The sequence below is a fragment of the Hirundo rustica genome, chromosome 3 (genome assembly GCF_015227805.2).
Source record: "Hirundo rustica isolate bHirRus1 chromosome 3, bHirRus1.pri.v3, whole genome shotgun sequence".
Lineage (NCBI taxonomy): Eukaryota > Metazoa > Chordata > Aves > Passeriformes > Hirundinidae > Hirundo > Hirundo rustica.
In genome coordinates, this window is record NC_053452.1 from 39,421,019 (window position 1) to 39,442,262 (window position 21,244).

At 42.4% G+C, this 21,244-nt stretch overlaps 1 long non-coding RNA gene across 2 annotated transcripts; it reads left to right on the top strand.

Moving 5' to 3' along the window:
* Nucleotides 1–663: 663 nt before the first annotated feature.
* On the top strand, nucleotides 664–18,034 carry LOC120751173 (uncharacterized). 2 transcript variants are annotated; one of them, XR_005700293.2, is made up of 5 exons: nucleotides 664–748; nucleotides 5,709–5,771; nucleotides 7,349–7,499; nucleotides 13,467–13,561; nucleotides 14,766–18,034. It is a non-coding gene; the product is annotated as an uncharacterized LOC120751173 (long non-coding RNA). The 2 variants fall into 2 exon arrangements; XR_005700295.2 differs by having other exon boundaries at nucleotides 7,384–7,499.
* Nucleotides 18,035–21,244: the final 3,210 nt, after the last annotated feature.

The window sequence follows — 21,244 nt, forward strand, 5'->3', positions numbered from 1 at the left end:
TTCACAAGGGCTGTGAGTGTGGGACAGCAACTGCATCCAAACAGCAAGAGTCTCCACATATGAAACAGAGATCATCTTCCCTGTTTCCAATAGCACCTGCTTACCCTGCAAATTAATCTCTGGGAGCCTGAAGATGGGCACCCAGAAAATTAGTTACATACAGGGGAAGTGTGTGACAAATTTAGATTAGGAGTGATCTTTCACAGCCAGAGTTGGTACTCATTTCTGAACTCATGAGCAGCAAATACTCATTGACATCAGTGGGAGCACAACGGGGGCTCTCCTTGCCCACAGTTACTATATTAAATGTCCTGTAACTCAAAAGGTCTTGGATGAAATTTATTATTCTACACCAAACACATCAGTTTACAGTGATGTTTTGCTCAAGACAAACCCTGAAGAAGTGATAAGATAGTGGAAATCAGGAGAGGGAGAAAGAATAAATTAAATCTAGGTTACTTGATTATTGATTTTTTTTTTTTTTTTTTAGTCTAAATATCTGTGGATAATTTTGTTATGATACCACAGAAACAATCCTTTTTTGCAAAAGAATTTTCAGATCCCACAGTTTCCAGGACAAACCATGCACTTGGAAAGTTTTATCACAGAAACTATGCTCACTGTTGAGTAAAGAGAAATTCTCTCTTATTTCTTATCATTAATACAGGTCCTTAGCTGACCTGCTGAAGTTTCCTAGTAGTCTATTGATGATGCTAGTCAAGAATATTGCGACTTCTGCCGTCTCCAGGTACGTGCCTGAACTGACGTGTTTCTGAAATGGTTCCTTCAAACACTGTTCCATTGCTTTTTCAGTTTGGGAATTAAAATGGGAAGTGCATTCACTCCTTAATATAAAAAGAAAAATGGAGATTATATATCAGTTTGGGAATTAAAATGGGAAGTGCATTCACTCCTTAATATAAAAAGAAAAATGGAGATTACATATTAAAATATTTAAAGTGGTTAAATTAGCAATCAGCACAAAGTGAGTTTGGTCCATTTTTTAAAAGCAGGCCCCCAATAGCAGGCAAATTACAGGTCATCAGACTCAGATCCACTCTTCCTTCTCATTTTGATGAGATTCTGTGGCTCTTTCATTCATTTATGGTAATGCATCAAATTATGCTTTAAGAAAGTTAGAAATGAAGACAAGAGATGCTGCTTGTTTGAAAGTATTTTGCATAATGCAATGACTTTTAAGTTTGGGTAATGCCAAAGATTGATAATGCAGTCTAGAAGCAAATAAAATGCTGACATATCCTCTGCAAGCTTTTCATCTGTAGATAAATATCTTTGCTGCCACTGATATATGCATCTTTGTCCAGCTTTGTCCAGCTCTGTGCTGTAATACAAAGCCATCACTTTATTCTTTAGACAGCTAAAATTCTGAAATGTATAGGCCAGCAATTTGTTATACTTAGTGGCCTGGTAGAAATTTCTGAATGTAGTGTGGACATCAGAGCAAAGAGATAATCTGATGATCAAAATCAACATGTATAGGAGTACTTAACATGCAGTATTTTGGTGGGGTTTTCTTCCTAGTCTGAAACTAGCTAACCCTTCAGACATGTACATTGGTAATAATACAGTTATTCTTTCATAACTGCAAATGGCAGCCCTGCAAGGGTTGTACTGCACCTTGGCAAATGATGCAAATGGTGTTTTCTCCAAAACCAGTTGTTTAGAAAAATCATTAATTAATTAACTTGTGCTTCCATGTGCAAAAGGCACTTCAGTTATTATTTTCCCTTGTCTTTTTGGTGTTTTGTTTAGAGGCCTATTTTTTTGTTATATTAATTCTTCTAACTCTATTTGGTAACTATATTACCACACCCTCTACCTGTCAAGTCAACTATAATACCATTCAGAGAAATGGTGGCTAAAGGAGCCGGGGAAAGAGTGTGGTTTTCTTATTTGCTGGGCCTGCTAGCCATGAGGTGTCAGGACAAAAAAGGGAGATTTCACTTCCCTGGTCCATCTGCTTGTGGATATTTTGAAAGCACAGGCAGAAGTGTCACTGAGCCAGTGCAAAATCCTGTGAGGACACTAGGACTGAACCCATCCATCCCCATGTAAAGATATGACCCCAAACTGGGTCAGCTTTTCACGGGATCAGGGAGCGAACAGCTCAGCAGGAGTAGTGGTGCATAGCAGTCTCACACTCTCCAGGTGTGGTCTGTGAGGCACAAATTCTGTGGCACCCTCAAAACAAGAGACCCATCTGAGTGGGTTGGGAGGCTGTCAGTCGGCATCCTTGGAGGCTGGGTGACCTCCAACATTCAGGTGTTGCTGGATAAAAAATGCTGCAGCGTCCTGAGGTCAAGCACTGACCTAGAATAAGCTGAAGGTCCTGATGTGTCATGGTAAGAGGCCAAAGTGCGTGCCAGTGTTTAAAGGCAAGCATTGCTTGTGGTAGCTCATAAATATCATACTTGTCATCTTTCCCCCTCCTGGTAGACCTAGAAACTAGGCAGGTTTAACTCCATTTTAAATCTGCTATGTCTGTGACTGAAATCATAATATTTATGCAGGGTAGTTTTTCAAGAAGCTTAGTGAATGTGAAAACAAGTTCCTGGGTTTTCCCCTTTCATGGAAGCAAGCTGAAGGTCAGATTTACAACATCTCAAGCTACATTCTGTGCTCATTTACACAGCTGTAAGCTTGAGTTATGCCACCGAGGACAAGCAATTGCTCCAGACTTACAGGATATAACTGACAGGAGAATTTAGCTGGGGGTTGCCAAAGCTTGACAGAAAAGGAGCTGCGAGGGTGGAATTTGGTGCTCGTGAAGTAGCTTGTATATATTCAAGGAATGTATGAGCCCAAAGATTTATTAGTAGTCTTTCAGAGCATTATTGAAATTAGACTTAATTATCTGTGTAATTCACTGGAACCAGCATTTTAGCATTTTTGATCAAGTATATGCCATTTATTTAAAAAAAAATGTACCAGGGTGCTCTCAAAGCACAAAATAATAATAATAATAATAGTAAAATAAAAAGAAAGACCATAATTTCTAAATAGTGTGCTTCAAAAATTTCTAAGGTTGTTGTTGGTTGAGTCCTTCTCCCCCCTTTGCAGAACGGTCCATTTGCAGTCTAATCATACGGAAAAAACTTCACATCACCTCGTAAGGTCATTCCAGCAAGCAGAGAAGAGAACTGTCTCCTTGTCCCCAGACTTGGCTGGCTCTGCCATCCCTCTCCCTCTGGTCCTTGCTCCAGCCCCATTATGCCACTCGGAAATGGTGCTGGCTGTCTTTGGATGAAGGAGCAGAACACAAAGCTGTGAGCGATAACCAACCTGCTCCTTTGCAATGATGAAAGTGCGAGGCTCCAGTTCAGACCTGTACCCCATTCTCTCTGTTCAGACATGCCCCACAGGTTCTGCCTGGTTCGAAGGTATCATCTCCATGCCTAAGCCTCTGTTTCTGCAGTGGCCTCTTACCAGTCTTCTGGTGCCCGTGGTCACCTGAGCTCCCAGCAAAGGGGAATGTTCTTGTGCTGGAAACAACAGCCATGCAAAGGTGCAGTGCACCTTGCTTTTCTGCTGGTTTTGGGAAAACTTTGGAGAAGGTCCCTTGCTAGTCTCTTTGTCATGCATTTAACAGCAATAATGATGCTTACCTCTTTCTGAAAGTGTGCTTTGGGGGTACAACCATTATAGTGTACAAATAGCTTGAAGCTTACACGAACACTAAAGGTGAAGGCAAGAGGATGGCAACACAGCAAGGTTATTAGCCTTCATTTTGCCAAACCTCTGCTCAAAGAAGCCTTTGGTTTGGGATAGATGCTGTGTGGTGTTTTTTTTGTGGTCAGCACTTACACTAGTTCAGATTTTCACTTCCTTTTTTTTTTTTCTTTATACCTTCTTACCCCCTGCCTGCGTGTAGGTCTCCAGCGGCCTAAACGTGGTCAGTACATCATTTTGGGAGGCAAGCAGTAAACATGAAGTGGGGGATGCTCTCATTGAAATGTTCTACACACTGCCTCAAACAGTGGAGAAGCATCAGCTCAGACTTTCCCAGTAAATGATTAACTTTTGTTTGCACAGAGGAGAGAGAGACAGTAAGAATGCAATTAATTACACTGGCAGCCCAGCCAGGCCAGCAGTCAGCAGTGCTCTCGCTTGCAGCTCCTGGCTCCACAGGTCTGATTTGAGAGTAACTAATTAAACACAGGTGCAGGCTAGCAGACTTGTTGAATTAATGCAGTGTCTTCTTTTCGGTGTTCCCAGGCATTTCTAGCTCACAAAAATAGAGCAGGCACTTGGTGCTACAAATAATAATAGAGTGCTGATGACGGAGGTAATTAATCCTTTATTATTGTGGTGTGATAGATGGCTGCTAGGGCTGTCATTCAAGCACTTCTTATGCAAAAACATGTCTCAGAGGTGAAAGAACATGGAGTAGAAGAAAGACAGAGGAGCATTTTAATGGACTCGCTTGTGTTATGGGCACGGATACATCTTCAGTGTTTTGGCAAAATTTTCAAAACCTGGTAGTCAAAACTCAAGACCAGAAATTCACTGCACTATATCCTGGGTTCTACCTTTGACCTATCAGGGCATTTTTAGCAGGCAGCAGCTTAAAATAAAAATTCATTCTCATTCAAATGATACACAACCATGAAAGAGAAATGCAAGGCCATAACTGTAGCTCACTGTGGCCCTTCTTTTCTCTTTTATTGCTTCCTGAACATCCTCAGTTGGCCATAGCCATTAACAGGCCACTGACTCCACTGGACCCTAGGTTCATCCTAGTGCTGTTCTTTGTGATGGTGCAGGGGGTGGTTGTCTTGCTTTAAGGGAGACTGGCTTTGAGTGGAGGCCGTGCAGATGTCCGAAGAGCTGCAAAAAGAGCAAATACTGTTTAGGGTTATTTATTTCCAATAACAAATGCTGTTCCCCTTACAGGTTCAAATCAAATTGCAGAACTCAAATATCTTTTTCAGCTAAAATAAAACTGTGAAAATGTTATCAGCCTTCTCTCTCTGTCGTCATTTACTTGTACCCTTCTTCCCAGAAAGGAATTTTGGGATTTTATGAGATATCAAAGAGGAAACAACCTTCTGTGGTAGTAGCCCTAAGGACTGCTAAATATTAAGATACCTCAGCTGCAACTCAAGGAAAAGCCCCAAAACACAATGTATGTGTTTACTTTAAAGACAAGGAGCGGTTTCACGTTCCTCTTGTTACTTCATGATGAACATGGTCCAATGCTATTAGGAATGTTTATAGTGGGAAAATAATGCCAAGTCTAATAAATGATCAGAAAGGACAGACCATGTTTTATTCAGTGTGGGAACCAAACACTGCCATATTGTACAGATTTGCTGATCTGGAAGAATCGTTCTTGCCTTACAGAATGCAGCTCAGAAGCCGAGCACACGAATATGACAGTTTTCACTTTTTTAATGCAGAGAATTTTAAGACAGAAACATTTCTTGGAGAGTTTTCTAAGGGATTCTGATCAACTTATGTAAGTTCAGGAAATCAGCAATAATTGGTTATCACTCCATATTTTCCAGTGGCTTCTGTTTTTCTTGCATCACAATTCTTATCCCATTAGAGACAAATAGTATTCACGTATTTGGATGAGGATTAGTATTCTGCTACAAAATTTAATGCTAACTCCATTGTAGGAAAATAGCTGAGAGCAGTTCTTAGAGCAAGGATAGTTTCTGATTCTTTTCTTCCTCTTTGCTTAGTTACCTGTGGCCCGGTGGGAAATTTATATGGTGGAGTGTTTGACCTCACAGGGTGCATAAAAGGTTTGTAAAAACACTTTTCTATGACCACGTGTGTTTTACAACAGCAAGAAACATTGCTGACCTTGTCCTGGCTGTGGGTCCTGATGGGAGAGAGCTGGGGAGGGTGAGGCCCTAAATTATTGCTCAGCTCATAGAAAATTTAGTTGTGGAGCGTGTTTGTGTGCATAACCATGTGCTGTGCCTGCGACAAGCATGATTTTTTGTTTTCTGAACTCCATGCCTCTGAAATTTCCAGGAAGCTGCTCTTTGCTCCTGACAGTTGCTATAGGGGTGATGGCAGCAGTGAGGTGGGTTTTTTTGTTCATGTGTTCTCATCTTTGTTAACCTCCAGCATGTCATTTCAGCTGAAAATATGCAATTGCTGTCAATGTGTTCAAAAACATAGTGTTGGCTAGGTGGCTATTTATGTCACAGTAAATATTTGATGAGGAGGTGTATTATTTTTAGCCGCAATCAAAACATAATATTGAAATCTATAGGCCTGAAATAGGTCATCTAACACATGATCGTTTATTACCTTTGCAATATCCTGAGGGTTTTTTCTATTTTCCTTCACAATTTGAACTGAAAAGGTAGTGATTCACGGTGTTGGTATAGATTGTTTCACAAAAGCTGCATAGTGGGGGCAAGCCTCAAATCACAGGACTCATGCTGATGGGGGATGCTGCAGCCACTGAAGCAATAAACCCATAAAGGCTGTGCAAATACGTGAATGTACAAATGGATCTCAAAGCTGTGATTTTCATATTCCAGCAATCACTGCTGTAGGAGTGCATGACTGACAGCACAAAGGACTTAGATTTACTGTAGAGAGATGTAAATTGATAAGCCAGTAGACAGCCATCATTCTTCCTTTATTCTTTCTCTGTATCTCATGTCTTTCTCTGCTGGCATAATCAAAGCTGACACAGTGCACTCTATACCAAGTTATATTCTTCGTAATTATAAGACAGTACATGAGATCTGAAGTTGTTATTCAGGAAATGGCACAAAGCTCATTGAAACACAGGTTTTCAGATTGATCCTCTGATAATATTGTTTTTCACATAGATTCTGGAGACTCTACATCTATGTCTTTAAGCTGTCTGGGTGCTTTAAGAAGGGATAAGTACAGGAGAAAAAAAACAACGAGTGAGCTTTTCCTTTTGTGAAGAGGAAAAAGTATACAAAGCATGAGATACTGGCTTTTTTTCTCCTTACCAGCAGCTGAATCTGAAGCATTTTGCCACTGTTTCTAAGAAAGTCTACAGGGAGCTGACTTGGGGGGGGGAAGAGTTACAAGAATTCAAGAAACAAAAATAGAGAGATCACCCATAAAGACCTAGAGGAGCAATCAGCCTTCCCCTCAGCTGACTGACTGGTGTGGCACACCTCTCATGTCTTGAGGCCAAAGGGTCCTTTTCCACTGATTCATCTCATTAGGCTCAGCTGCCTCTGACTTGAATTGCAATGTTTTTAGATCTAAAAAGAACAGACTATGAGATATAATGTAGTTGTTATAATACAGATGCATTTGGAAATCTAATTTTTTCTCAGGTCTGAAAGAGTGTGGTAAAATCTTAATGCTAATATTGCAGCCCTTTGACCTCAAGTGTGTATGCTGAAAATTCAGATCCCATCTGGACCCGGTGAATGTGTGACTTGAAAGAAGGCAAATGAATGAAGCCTTCCATGGTCTGGAGCTCCAGCAGAGAAGTGCTGCAGATCACCTGGGAAGATCCCAGTGCTGTGAGTAATTTTCCATATAGTTTCATTTAAAAATTCTCTGGTATTTTAATTGAATTCATAAAAATATCAAGGAGAAAGAAAAATGATATTTGGATTTTTTACTTAAAACAGATTGAAACTGTACAGAAAATGGGATTATCTCACTTGATAATGAAGAGGTTATTACTTTTCATAGAAACACCCTTGTCTCTTTCAATGTCAGACTTTTTTTGCACTTCCAGAAATAAACTGGGAAGGCTATAGCTATACTTCATGGATGTTTATGTGCAGGCCTTGTCTGCTCAGTGGGCTCCAGACTCACGATATCTCACCTCTTGCTTTGCCTCACTGACCTACATGCACAATGACCATAAGGCAGAAAGTAATGTCTTTCTCTCCCTTTCATCTTTAATACAGGGAACTTCTTATATCCAGTAGCTCTTTTGCTTAAATATAGTTAACAGATAGTTTCAAACAGGCACAATTTTTTTTTTTTTCTTTGAGCAATTAACTCAGCTGCCAGAACTGAGGGCCTTTTTATGTTAAATTGCTTCTGTAGTTGATGGAGAAAGAAAGATGCTTCTGATGGGAGGTGTAGATCTTAGATATCTTCTGGAAGTACCTGGTGCTTGATGCAGATGGCACCTGATCTCAATTTTAAATGCTTCCAATTAAGCAGGATGGACCTGGAGCGCTTCATGCTGCTAGGAGCTTGCTGGGGACATGTGAGGAAAAGCATTGCTGGTCATGCACTCCTATCAAAAGGCAGTTCCTTTTCTTAGGGCAACTCAGGGAATTACAAAAGAAGGAAAGCAGTCCAAATATTTTTGGCTGTAACTAGTGAATAAGGCAGCTTATTCTAACTACTAATAACTGAAGTGAGAATGGTTTTCTGAAGTACTCTTAAAGATGAACTCTGGGTTACTCCCATCAGTCCGACTACTGTTTAAACCTTTCACTTGTATGTATTGATTGATGCATTATTGCTCATGTCAGTGAAGGGCTCTTCACTAGAAACCATCTTTTGGGGGGAGTTATAAGGAGTATATTGGAAATGAATTGAAATTTCCCTGTAATTTGTGCATTGAATACATAACTCTGTATGAGTTGCCCAGTTGAACGGTGCCAAATGATTTTACATAGGTCACTGAAAAACTCTTTGGAATAGCTATGCCAAATTGCTATGAGCACAGATTTGTTTCAAACACAGAAAGAAAAATGCAAAGTCTTATTACTAATTTCCTAGGCCATCCAATTCGCAAGACATCCATGCCAAAAATGTTTTTAGTGGACTATTTTCTTAACAGGGCCATTATGTTTCCTTCAAGGTAGTTCTTAAAGAAAGGGTTTATTTCTCATTCTTTCATATCTGTGTCTCTGGCAGGAATAGGTCTTTGGGAGCATCTTAGGAGTGAAAGTGTAAGAAGTCTGAAAGTGTGCTGCATGTTCGTTGCTGCATATTCCTTCAGAATTCGCCTTTAAAATGCATATTGGTTACAAAATAAACCCGAATGAGCCATTATACTCTGGTGTGTAATTATGTATTTAGGACACATACTACACACAGCTTTAAAAGAAATCTGTATGGAAACAAATTGCATTACATTTGCAAATAGCTGAAGGTAGTTGAGCAGCAAACACCTCAAGCCTTTCAAAATACTGAAGTCATTTACACCATTTTCTGAAGTAATTATCTCCCAAGCGTCAGATTCCAGTTGTTTCAATGCCTTTGCTGCAGAGGAGCTGCAGAGGTCTCAGTATAGCATAAAAGACCTGGGCTTGGCTGTCTAACAGCCTTGATGCAGATTTAGTGCTTCTGCTGACGTACCATGGCAGATCAGGACTGCTGGCCTTTGGGAGGGAACGCTACTTGGGCCCAGCACCCCACGCTGGGACTGGAGACACGTGCCAAGGAGAGAGGCACCCCTGGGGCAAAGGTGGAACCCAACCTCCTGTCTCCCCAAAGATTAGTGAGGAGCAGAGATTTAAGTCTTGGTTGAACAGTTCTGTGATTTAGTGGAGTGATGGATTTACTTATGTGGCCAACCTAGAGGATGGAAAACCCTTTGGCTTCTTATTTCATGGTTTTGAACTGCCAGTAGAGCAAGACAGTGCATCTCCTCAGCTTTGACAGTGTTGTACCACTTATTTTTCCTCTTTAACTGGTGTTTGGCAAAGTACCTGCCTCTCAGGGGGCCAGTCCTTGGAAATAGCCATGTGTGAAGGGAAGTGGCAGCAGGCACCCGTAAGGAAGCTGTGTGCCTGCCTGGGCCGATGATATGGACCAACATCAAGCGTGCTTCCCTGCCTTGAGACAGCAGTTCCTGCATTAAATCTACAAAATGCCTTTCTGCGCACAGTGCAGTTGGAAATGTTAAGAGTCACGCTTATTAGCACTGGCACATATAAAGCAGAGCTGCAGTAAATGAGTTAAGTGTCCTGAGGATTTGAGGACTGGGGTGTTGCTTTTCCTTTTCTGGAGCTGAGCACTCGAGAGACTTTCATTAAACCTGGGACTTGGCAGATCCTCATGCTGATTCTGCCACTTATTTGTTGTTTGGCCTCAGGCTAGTCACTTAACCTCTTGCCGCCCTAATTTCCCCATCTGGAAAATTATATTTACTTACCTCTCCTGGGGATTGCACGGGGCTTAATGAATGCCTGTAAGGGATTTGAAGATCCTCAGATCTGAGATGATACAGGACTGCAAAAGATTCACTGCATGTGCAGCGATGAGGGGATGTGTGCCCAGGCGGGAGAGCCTGCCTGCGCTCCTGGCCTGGAACCAAGTCTGAAAATCTAATCTGCCGGGGAGCATCGTACTCTCTGTTTTAGATTAAATCCTCTTCCTTGTGGCCTTTTCAGATTTGCTGGTAGAAAAAGGAGGCAAGTGACTGAATGGGGAGGAGGGCAGCTGAGGTTAACTGCTTTTTCCTGTTGGTCCCCTGGATCTTTTTGTCAGTGCAATAACAGCTGGATCTCCCAGGAAGGTAATGATCTTCCTGGATACTCCATCTTGCTGCAGGCTATTAGAGAAGCCAGGCAGCCCTGTTGCTGCCCATTTCTTTAGCAGGAAAAAATGAACCTCTGACCAAAAAAAAAAAGTTCCTCCATATAATTAAGCAGCATTAGAATGAGGTCTGCGCCTTTGCTGATGAACTTCAGTGAAAGCAGATGGTCACAATGGTATTAAAAACTAAAGACTTCAGTCAAGCTTTTAATTGAAAACAATTGGACCCTGCTGGATGGTAATTACCTTGGCTGCTTGCAAATAATATCATAGTACTGCTACCTATGAAGGAAGAATGAAGACTGAGTTAATAAGAACTGCTTAATCTGCATATAATAAACAAGGAGCATCCAAAACTATTTTCTCTGGTAGCTTCTCCCCTGCAAGAGGCTTTCAAGTGGTTAGCAGTGTGAAAAGGAACACATAGTGGGAGAAATTGAAATGTGTGAAACGTTTGCTGGGTTCATAAAATAACATGAAGGGTCCGTCTTCTCTCATCTCCCTCCTTTTTTTAACAGCTGAAATTCTAGATGCATCTGAGAAAAACAGCAAAATATAATAAAGTGGAAAAGCTCTAGGTTATCCAGCATTTCTCCTCTTGCGAATGGCAACAGTAATGACAGGCTGTGTTTATCTTGTTTTATCCACTCTCTTCTTTTTTCGCCTGATTGACTGGAAGGCTGGGGCCTTCTAAATATCCAGAGTCTTTTTCACCGTGTTCTTAATTGGATTTTAATGATCATTTACTTAATATGCCTCAATGTCTAACAAAGCAAATGTAGTATGTGGCATATTTTGCCTGACAATTTTCTCATTCCTCTGCCTAGTACTGGGATCAGATGAGGGTTAGAGGGCTAGACCACCTAAAAGGGTCCAAATCCCGGTGTGCTATGTATTTGTTGACACAAGATGACATTAATACTGCTTTATGGCGTCTTCCCTGCTGTATAAAAGGACCTGTATTTCTGTGGGTGTGCAGGTGGAATAAACAGTCCCACTGTTGTCTCTTTTAAACACAGGTCCTAGGCATGCATAGAAGGAACCAAATCTTGTCATCTTCCACGTAAACACTATTTTTCACGTGGCAGTCCTCTTGGACATCGCTTTTTGTTCCCCTATGAGCAGGCAAGATGCTGTGCTGCCCCAGTAGACCTCAGAAAGCAGCAGCCACTGCAATTTTGCAAAATTAATGAGTAACTGTGAACTGCTAGCAAAAGTGATGCAATGATTTTCCATAACATATCATTTTAGAAGCAGTGACTTGAACTGCTTTTTCTTTTCCTATCCAAATATTTGTCTTTTCAAGGCACCAGCCAAGAGTTTGCCTTGTCTTGTCTGGCTGTATGATGAAATGAACTTTTCCAGCGTGTTTCATCTGGATTTGATGATTTTATGCCTGGAGTTCAACTTTCAACTTAATGTACCATGATTAATGCAAAGAATGAGGTCCTGAACCTGTAGAAGTTTTCACACCATCTTTAGTTTGATTTTGCTTATTTTTTCATAACCAAAATATGCTTAAAGCTTTATTGCTGTAATGCCTTGGAAACTGCTTGCTGACACAGTCACAAGACATAGGTGTATTTCATAGAATCATTAAAACTGATGGTTTTTGGCCCTGTACTGCCATGTAACTTGAGGTATTCTCATTTGTGCTGAGGACTTACCCTTGGTCTTTCCTCTGCTGCTGGACTCCTGGAGAACAGGTGTGAGGCTGGTGGGGCTGGTGTCCATCTCCTGCCTCTTGTTTAAGCTGCTGGCAGGGTTTGAGCAGAATTTTGCTCACAACCTTTCCAGCCCCTCCCTTATCAAAGAACTTGGGACAAATTTGAAATTAGGAAAGGCCAGGTTTCAAAAGTGTCTTGTGCTAGTGGCTGTGGTGATTTTATCCGTTTTATAACCCCTACTTATAACTCTACAGAATTTTACTTTTAACTCTACAGAGTACGATTTTATTGTAATTACTGTTTGCAGCTTTAAGGGAGCTGGTGTGGACCATACTATTTTAAAGGTATAAGCTCTATTGATCTAAAGTATTCTGAGCGATAAACAGCTGCTCAGGTTGATTAAAGCTGAAGGGAAGCCGAAGCATTTAATCAATCTCCAAAGCTGCTCCAAGTACATTACAAAGCAATTGTGATTATTGCTATTATATGACAAGCTATATCATAATAAAGAAAGAGGGATCATTTTTCTCAGAAGCATTTAGAGGTGTTGCGGTGCTTCTTCTCAGCCTGCCTCGTGCTGTCGCCTCTGAAGCCTGGCTAAGTGACAGAGCATGCCACTCAAGCAGACTAATCTTGAAGGGAAAATACAAGAGCAGGGCCTTTCAGCTCCCCAGAGCCTTCTCTTCCCTGTGTCTATCTGTGGCCGATAGCAAGTGCTTGGGGAAGAAAAACAAGAAAGAAGGCAAGCGTACAGTAATGCTGGCCACGTTGTAACCGGCTCTGATCCTTGCATCCTGCATAGCTTGGGATGTTCTAGGCTACGGGATGTGTTTGTGCCTGTCCCAAAGTCCTGAAGGCACCTTTCTTTTATTACTTTTTTTAATCACTTCTTGAACAATTCTTTGGACAGCCTGGGGGCTTCACACCGTCCCATGGTGGTGCATCACACAGTGCTCTCACATGGCTTTGTATAATAGTACATTTTTGTTCTTGCTTACCAACTTTCAGCCTGATGTTTTCTTTCAGTGCCTTCTTACTTGTGTTAAGAAAAGCAGTAGGTAATAGTTATCTGTTGACATTTTCTATTTTATAACACAGAGCTGTCTGCTTTATCCTGCTCTGTTGTCTCCTCCTTTTACAAGGATTATTTAGTCTCCCTTTTTTGGAAGGTGACCCTTTCCTCTTACCATCCCTTTCACATTTGCTGCCTTTCTCATTTTGCTGGATGCTTTTTGAAAGGGTGTATCCAGAATTTAATATATTACTTTAAGATGTGGGCTTTTCTAAGTTTATTATTTCTCTCTTTTTCAGGTGTTCAGCCATCTGTATGTATTACATAAAACATACATATGTCATGCACTATTGAAGACATGGATATAAGATTTCTGAAAACTAAGGTGCTGCAGGTAACAATCTTAGGTTTAAAATTCATCTTATTTCGCATTTAAAATGAAAAAATGGATGGTATATGAACAGAGTAGGACTTTTCCCCGTACTTTTCCCCGTAGAAAATCTAATATGAAAATAAATTAATAGATAAGTTTATTAAACAAAGATTAATAAATAAATTGACAAATTAATACATGATCTGATTAAACTTTGTCCTTGCTGTAATTGCAACAAAGAAATTACAGTACTTTATCGCGAAGAGGATAGCATTTACAAAGGCTAACTTTTGTGGAGGGTGTCTTGTGTCAGTCATCTCAGTGCTTTCCTTAGTCTTTCTCCACCGAAAATCATTGAATTGTCTCTCAAAACCAGGAAGTCCATGCTGTCTGAAGGGCCCTCCAAAGGTATGCTGTAGGGAGCTTTTGCTGAATGCACCCCATACAGGCAAGCCAGACCCCCTTGGGTTAGCAGGCAGACGAAAGATGTCCCTTCTTTTGTTTCTCTGCTATGATACTTCTTTTGAAACTTTGAAATGTTTGAAGCCTCTCATGACCTTCATGTGAAACCTTATGCATGGCCCTAGTGTGCTGGAGGCTGAGCCTAGTGCAGTCATCTTTGTTGAGTAAGGTTTTTATTGCAACAACTGCTAAATCTTCTTTATGGTGGTTTCACATGAGAGTCACAAGTCTTCTGGGAAACTTCTCCTGAGTTTCGCTTTGTAGTGGTATGAGAGTCTTGTGAGTCTTGTGAATGTAGGTTTTTAAGTGAGAGTTTAGCCTAATAAATAAAATTTTAATGGGAATTCTTGAGGTCCTCCATAGATGGATTGTTTGCCCTGTGAGAGGAGGTGGTGGGTCCTGGGCCTGTTCAGCTGGGGGAAGAGAGAGCTACAGGTAAGCCTAAGAGCAGCTCAGGTCCTTGACTTAGCTTGGCTAGGACTAGTTTCAGTGTGCTGAATGTGCTGGACAGCTGAAACAACAGACCCAGCTGTCCGAGGTTTCCCATTGGAAAGTGGGCCATAGCAGTCTACTGGCAGTAGCCTTCCTTTCCTTAGGGTGCGATTTGAGGAGCATTTCCTTTGCACTCCTGTGTTAATTTAGTGGTGCCAGCAAAGGTGTGGTGCAGCTACATAGCAAATCATCGGGGGAACCCGTTCAGGTTAAAAGTAATTCCTTTTTGTTAATTTGTTTTAACCAGTTTTAAAATGGATTTCTCCCATAGCTCCATGAAAATTCATCTTTGTGCCACTGAGGCACACAGCAACAGTAAGAACAGCCTTCAGGGAGTGCTTCACCTGGTACTGGGTTTCAAAGAGGCATTTTTCAGACTGTGGCTTCACAGTTTTTAAGAGCTCTCTGGAAATATCTCCCAATCCCATGGCTCCACGGATTGCCAGCTGAAGATGACCATTTGTGAAACTGGACTTCAAGCCAAGTCTGTGGCCAAAATAGACTGCAAAAATGATGAATCACAACTAAATACTGCTGCACAATACTACACTTATGCTGTTCTGCCACTTTTGGGGTTGCAATCTAACCATCTGTTAATTGGCCCCGTCACACATTGCTATGGGGTGCTGAGATTCATTGCAGGCCTTACAGGATGATCGGTGTTTCTGGAGCCATTCAGGATGTGGCCCCGCAGCTTTTCAGCTCCTGCTGCTGTTTACATCAAGCGCACTAAGGCTGGCTCTCCCAGCTGCCACGCTCCAGCTGATTGCCTCAAACTCATTGCTATTTTATGACCAGCGATTGTGTCTGAGCAGAAGGATGTGAGTGCTTCACCTGCCTTCAAGAAAATCAGCTTGTGCCAAGGAGGACAGGATTTTTAGGCATTGTGACTGTCAGTTAACCAAACCTGGAAGCAAAGAGTGATGCTTTGTGTGGGACGGGACTGATCCTGCACCCCAGCACTCAACCTTGGCATTGCTTTCACAGGGATCAGAATCATTCCTGGACGAGCTAAGACCCGCTTATGTTTATGTTCCTTTCTAAAACTTTCTAAAACTAATCTCTCTTTTCTCCACTGCACATATATTCACATTTGTGCTAATGAAAGCGGTGGATTGTTCCAGGGGATCACATGGAAAATATCTGTGAGCTTTGGCCATCTCTCTGAAATACTACAGTCAATTTGGTGTTTGCTTTGGCGTGTTGCTGTGAAAGATTGTAGAGTGCTTGTGTTTGTACGCATACAGGGAAAGAGGGCTCCTGCTCATTGTGCCTTTGTGAGGCTGCCAGACTGTCTGGCCCCATCTATTCTACTGTAAGTGAAAAGAGCCTTGCGAGCACTCGCTGCGTGCTTGGACCAGGCTCTGCTAGGTACTCTGGTTGGAAGTCATTCTGTCAGCTTGAAAAATATCTTTCTGCCTGAATAGTGTTTACTCGCTGTTGATACAAGTAACGCGTAAGATTGCTCGTCAGTGAAGAAATTTTTCCTTTTTCCCTTTGTTTCTTCCGTGCACTGGGCAGCTTTGCATACAGTGCATTTTGGTGGCCCTCCTGTACTAGGAGCAGCCAGCTGCTCCTTGTGAACAAGAGAGGAATTTCCATACAGAAGAATGAGAAGTAATGTGTGAAAACTGGAGGTACGATGCAGCCCTGGTTGAAAGATTTGGACATTGCCCTTGACAAAGGACATTCCTCCTGTAGCCTGCTGCCCTCTGAAGTAAGGTAAGACAGAGGCTTTCAGGTGGAAGGCTTTTCTGTCCAAAGTGAGATTTCTGTGCTCTGTGTAGAGAGATAATGTCCAGCTCAAAGCTCCTACAACAACCTTTGAGAATATGAGGGATTACACCAGCAACCCCTCTGTTAATTTTCTTGTCTGCAAGAAAGCTCACTCTAAAATTTAATGATATCTATGAGCTCCTGCTGAAAAGTCATGGGCCGTGGGACCTGCATTTGACTAGTAATTATAAAGTGCTTTGATATAGAACTTGGAATACGAATAGCAGTTTGTAGAATTCAGGTCTTCTCTCCTTTTTCAAGTGACAACAAATATTTATCTCAGATTTCCTCTTCTGGAAGGAATAGCTGGAAAACAAATGTGCACTGATGGGAATTGCCAGATACCTGGACCCAACCTGTAGCCCAGCTATCCCGGAGTACGGTCTGTAGCTGCACTGAATATTTGGAGGAAGATGCTAATACTGCTGGAATGGATGATTGCAACTAAACTGCAAACAAACCTGCCCACTGCCTCCCAGAGAGCTCTGTCAGCTTTTGTTTCAAGCAGCAGCTCTGTTAATTTCAGCAGGGGAGGCACACTAGCTTATTCTCAAGAATTAATATTTTTTGTTTTCTTTCTACTGTCAAGCTTTGCCAGCCAGTTTTGCTCTACAAAATCTATAAGTAGGGAAGATAGGTGTTTTCTTTTGTACAACGGACATGAAGGAATTAAAGGATTCAAGATTGTAAAACCTTCATGAATAATTCAGGCTGTTTTTCCAACAAATATTCACTCTTCTACATACACACTGATGCTGGGCTCAGACATTTTGCTATCAGCAACAGAGCCAAACCCCCACGAGCCAAAAGTAAATACACTTTCATTCAGTGTCAGCCATCAATCTCTTCCCAGCTTTCAGTACATACTCTTGTCAATTAGGGGCTTCTGCTTGAGAAATCTGGCCTGTTAGCTTGCAGTGAAAATAGATAGGACCAGGCACATTATCTGCACAAAGCTCCCCTGTGAGACTCTGTGCAGCCCAGCCAGCCTTGTTCCTCCTACTGCTGTGCTTCTCGTTGCTTCTGTGAACAAACACTGCTGCACACACTTTGACCAATGTACGCAGACACTTGGCTTCTCACTGAAGCAGCCAAACTACTTGAGGCAGGAACAGCAGGAACCTTCTCAAGAAAACCAGTCAGTGAGCTTCTCTGTGTCTTGGCTTGATGGTTTTGGGGGATATTAGTGACATTGTGGAGACTGAAGAGAGCCTAGAAATTTGCAGTTGACTGGTAGCCTACGTCAGATTCTCTTAGTCCTGCCAGTGTGAGACCTTTAGGCAAGGATTTTCCCTGTTGTAACCTTTTAGTTTTTTGGCTGGGGGATTTTGCCTAACATTTGGAAATACTGAAAGTAAACTCTAAGAGGGCTTGGTTCATCAAGAAAGAACCTTAGCAAAGCTTTGCCTGGTACAAATGGATCAATCCCCCAGCTCAAGGGCTGTTTCATTCTCTGTGCCTCAAAGCATTGACCACCCTAGCACCAAAAACCAGCAGGGTGAGGAAGGACCAGCAGGCCCCTGGATTTCACTAGTGCCAGGATTAAATGTTTGTTTCCACTTCTCAAACCACCATGTCTGAGGGTTCAAAACACCACTGTGCCTGCTTGCCTCCCCCCTGCCAGGGCATGGGCACCTACTTCTGTGAAACCTGTCGGAGGTAAGCTGCTGCTGAGAGCTACACAGCACCAAGTGCAGCCCTGTGAATTTGAGAAGATAAATGAATCCGGAGGAAGAGGCTTTTGCTATTTCAATGGGAAAGTGAGACCCTGAAATGCTCTGTTCTACTTCAGTAGCTCTAAGAGGAGCCTTTCTCCAGAGGTCTCTGGCACCCAGACTAATTGAAATAACTCCAGTGGGCTCTTCTAAACCTAATTCTTCCCCCATGCTTTAAGGTTGGGTTGTTTTTTTTTTTTTTTTTTTTTTTTTTTTGCCTTCCTGTCTACACCCTCTCTTGAACAAAGAGCTTTAAAACTCTTTTTTTAAGAAAGGATTCAAATGTAATTTGGATGAAGTTAATGTGAAGTCAAGGTTGATTGCTCAGCCCCCTGAAACCACCAGCAGTGTCTGAGTGCCAGCGAGTGTGAGACAGGAGCTCAAACATAGCTGGGAAACTTGTGAGCAAGCTGAACAAAGAGTGGGCTGGAGGCTGGGGATCACTGCTCCCCCTCCCCCTGTGTGACTTTCTCAGCTCACGATGAACCCTTTGATCACTGTCCAACACGGGGTTATGTGGCAGCCTGGGCTGGGGCCAGGGATGTATACATGGGCGGAGGCTGCTGTAATCTTCATATGCCCTTGATCCACCCAGTCTCCTTATTTCCACAAACACTGTCGCATATCACAGTGGGGTGCATCACTGCCGGTGCTCCTTCAGCTGAGACACAGGACTGTCCCTGCCAAGCACAGCTCCTTTATCCAGAAATCTCTCTGATAACAACATTTTGAAAAGTGTGCCTGTGTTTTGTAACTCTATTTTTTTCCAAACACATTTGTATTTGACGCTGAAATGCAACACTGTCAGTACAATAGTGCTATGTAGCACACAGAGTTCCTGTCTTTCAGAAGTGGCTGTTCTGGGAGAGCTGCACAGGTGAGCATGGCTATCTTGGGAAGGTACTGCTCATGAAGGGAGCACTGCCAGAATCTTACCTCTGGAAGCATATTATCCAGACCACCTGCTTTAGGGCAGTGTTTTAGCTCCATATTCCTCTAATAAGGATTTTAGTACTGAGCTTAGTATCTATTAAGAACTCTTGAGTCCAAGATAAGTTCTTACAGATGTGCTGCCATTATCATTCATACTTAAATGTTGACATAGTAATCTGCAAAATGAGCTGAAACTCTTGAAGAAAAAGGCTAATTGCCTCTAAGGTAATAGTGGATGAGAATCAGTGGTGGAGAGGCAAGCTGTGGTCCCTTGTGCTTTTCTGTTGCATTTGTTTGTGGCCATTCACCATCAGAAAGTGGGAAAAGGGACCTGGTTTCTCCTGTCTGCCTCTGACAATATGTCTTCAGATAGGTTGTCTTCAGCACAGTGGCTCAAGTAGACTTTAGGTATTCGAAGACTGCCAGCAACATGTGGCATGTCAGATCTTATAAAACCCCCTGTTTTCTATTAAAACCTACAATAAAACAGATATGGGTTACACTCTTCTGCATTATTTCCTATTTATTTTGGGATGGCCAGAAGACCCTAAAGGAATTATACTGTTCCCTATCAAAATCTCTTTAATCTCTTTGACTAATTCCTACAGTACAGCTGCGTACGGCCCTCTTGTTAAGTGATACCAGGTTTTCCCAGGTGGTAGGTCCACTACTCCTAGCAGGTCACACAAAGGATGTTGCAACTCTGCGATTATTTTTCTAGTGCAAATGCTGAAACTGGTTGAAGAAGATTCAGAAATCTAACCCATCGCTCTAGCTCCCCCCTCCTCCTAAATTACTCCAAAGGTCAATGAAATACACTTTTGCCCAGAGAGAGGAAAAACAGTGTTGTGGAGTTTCCTCATTCCTCTATGTTTCAGCACAACAGGACCTAAAGAGTACACAGGCATGTGCGTGGAACATGAGACTCTGAAGCTGCCATAAGCCTGCCAGTGGTACAGCTCAGAGTCCATCTGGAGCCACAAAGGGGCCAAGATGTGCAGGGACCACTGCCTGGGGCTTGGGCATGGGTAGCGGTCCATGCTGTGTGACGGTGATGCAGAAAAGCAGATCTGACTTGGTGCTCCTGCTGCTGCTGCTGCCTGGGGAGCTGTAGGGCTTCTGCCCTTCCTGTCCACTGCTTACAGGGAAGCTGTAGCCAGGTGAGTTCAGACCCTGCTCTGGGACAGTATTCCTTGCTGCTCTGCTGTATAAGAGCATCCCCTATCCTGTTACTCTGGCATGGTTACAGAGAGAAAAATCCTGTGTTGTAGATAAAGCTAGACTATTTGATGCTCAATCAGGGAAGAATCAATCTCTTTCTATTGGGTAGAAGATGAAGCTGAAGGAGGCTGGGATACCTTTTTGCCCATTTACTTATTACTATATCCACACTGAGAACTGTGGAGCTGCATTAGGACAGAGGAGAAATGCCCAGGGCTGCTCCCTCTAGAGTGCCCTGGAGCTTGGTGTCACCCCTGGAGCAGACCCCAGATTGCTCTGCAGCATCGGTCAGTCCCAAAGATATGGATGAAGATGTCGCCCTTACCCTGGGCTTGAACTGCAAGTCAGCCCTGAGGTGGGATGCTGTGCTGAGCACGGATTGAGGGAAAAAATAATCTGGTTTAGGAAAGCTAAGCTACCTGTCTTTAAGATTATTTTGAATGTTCACATTTTTTATGCAGCATTTTAGAACGTTTCAGCTGCTCCTATTTGGAATTCAATTCCTCTCCCTTTTAATCAATAGCAGGCCTTAACAAAACAATATCTCACAGGAGACGCAAGCACACAGTGCTGAACAAAGCAAAAGAGCCACTGGCTTACAGCAACAATTGCTGCTACACAATGGGTTTTCAAAGCTCAGTATATATTTTGTCCCTACTGGGAAAACTATAACAAGACTGAATTAGTAGCTAGGCTTGCCAGGGGGAGAAATTAAAGTGTGACGACTTGTCTGACACCTTGAAGTACCTTTATTTATTTTGGGGGAGAGGACAGCATGGGGAAATAAGATGCCTATTAGGGAAAACTATTTTCTGTTGCTTTCCAAAGTGTACAGCAGATCTCTATGCCTAAGGGCTTAATCCAGGTTAGGGATCAAGAGTACCTTCTGGTGGCTCTGGAGAGGAGCTGACAAGTGTGGGGATGCTTCCCAGAGATCTGGGGAGGTGCAGGGGTGGACGTAGGAGTGTGGCTTTCAAGGACAAGATGGCCTGAGAGTCCCTTGTCCTTGCCAGGGGAGGCTTGGGTTTGGTTTGCAGGTGGCTGTTTGGTGAGGGAGAGAGAAGAGGGAGATACTATGTGAGAGCAAAGCAAATTCCCTTCCCTG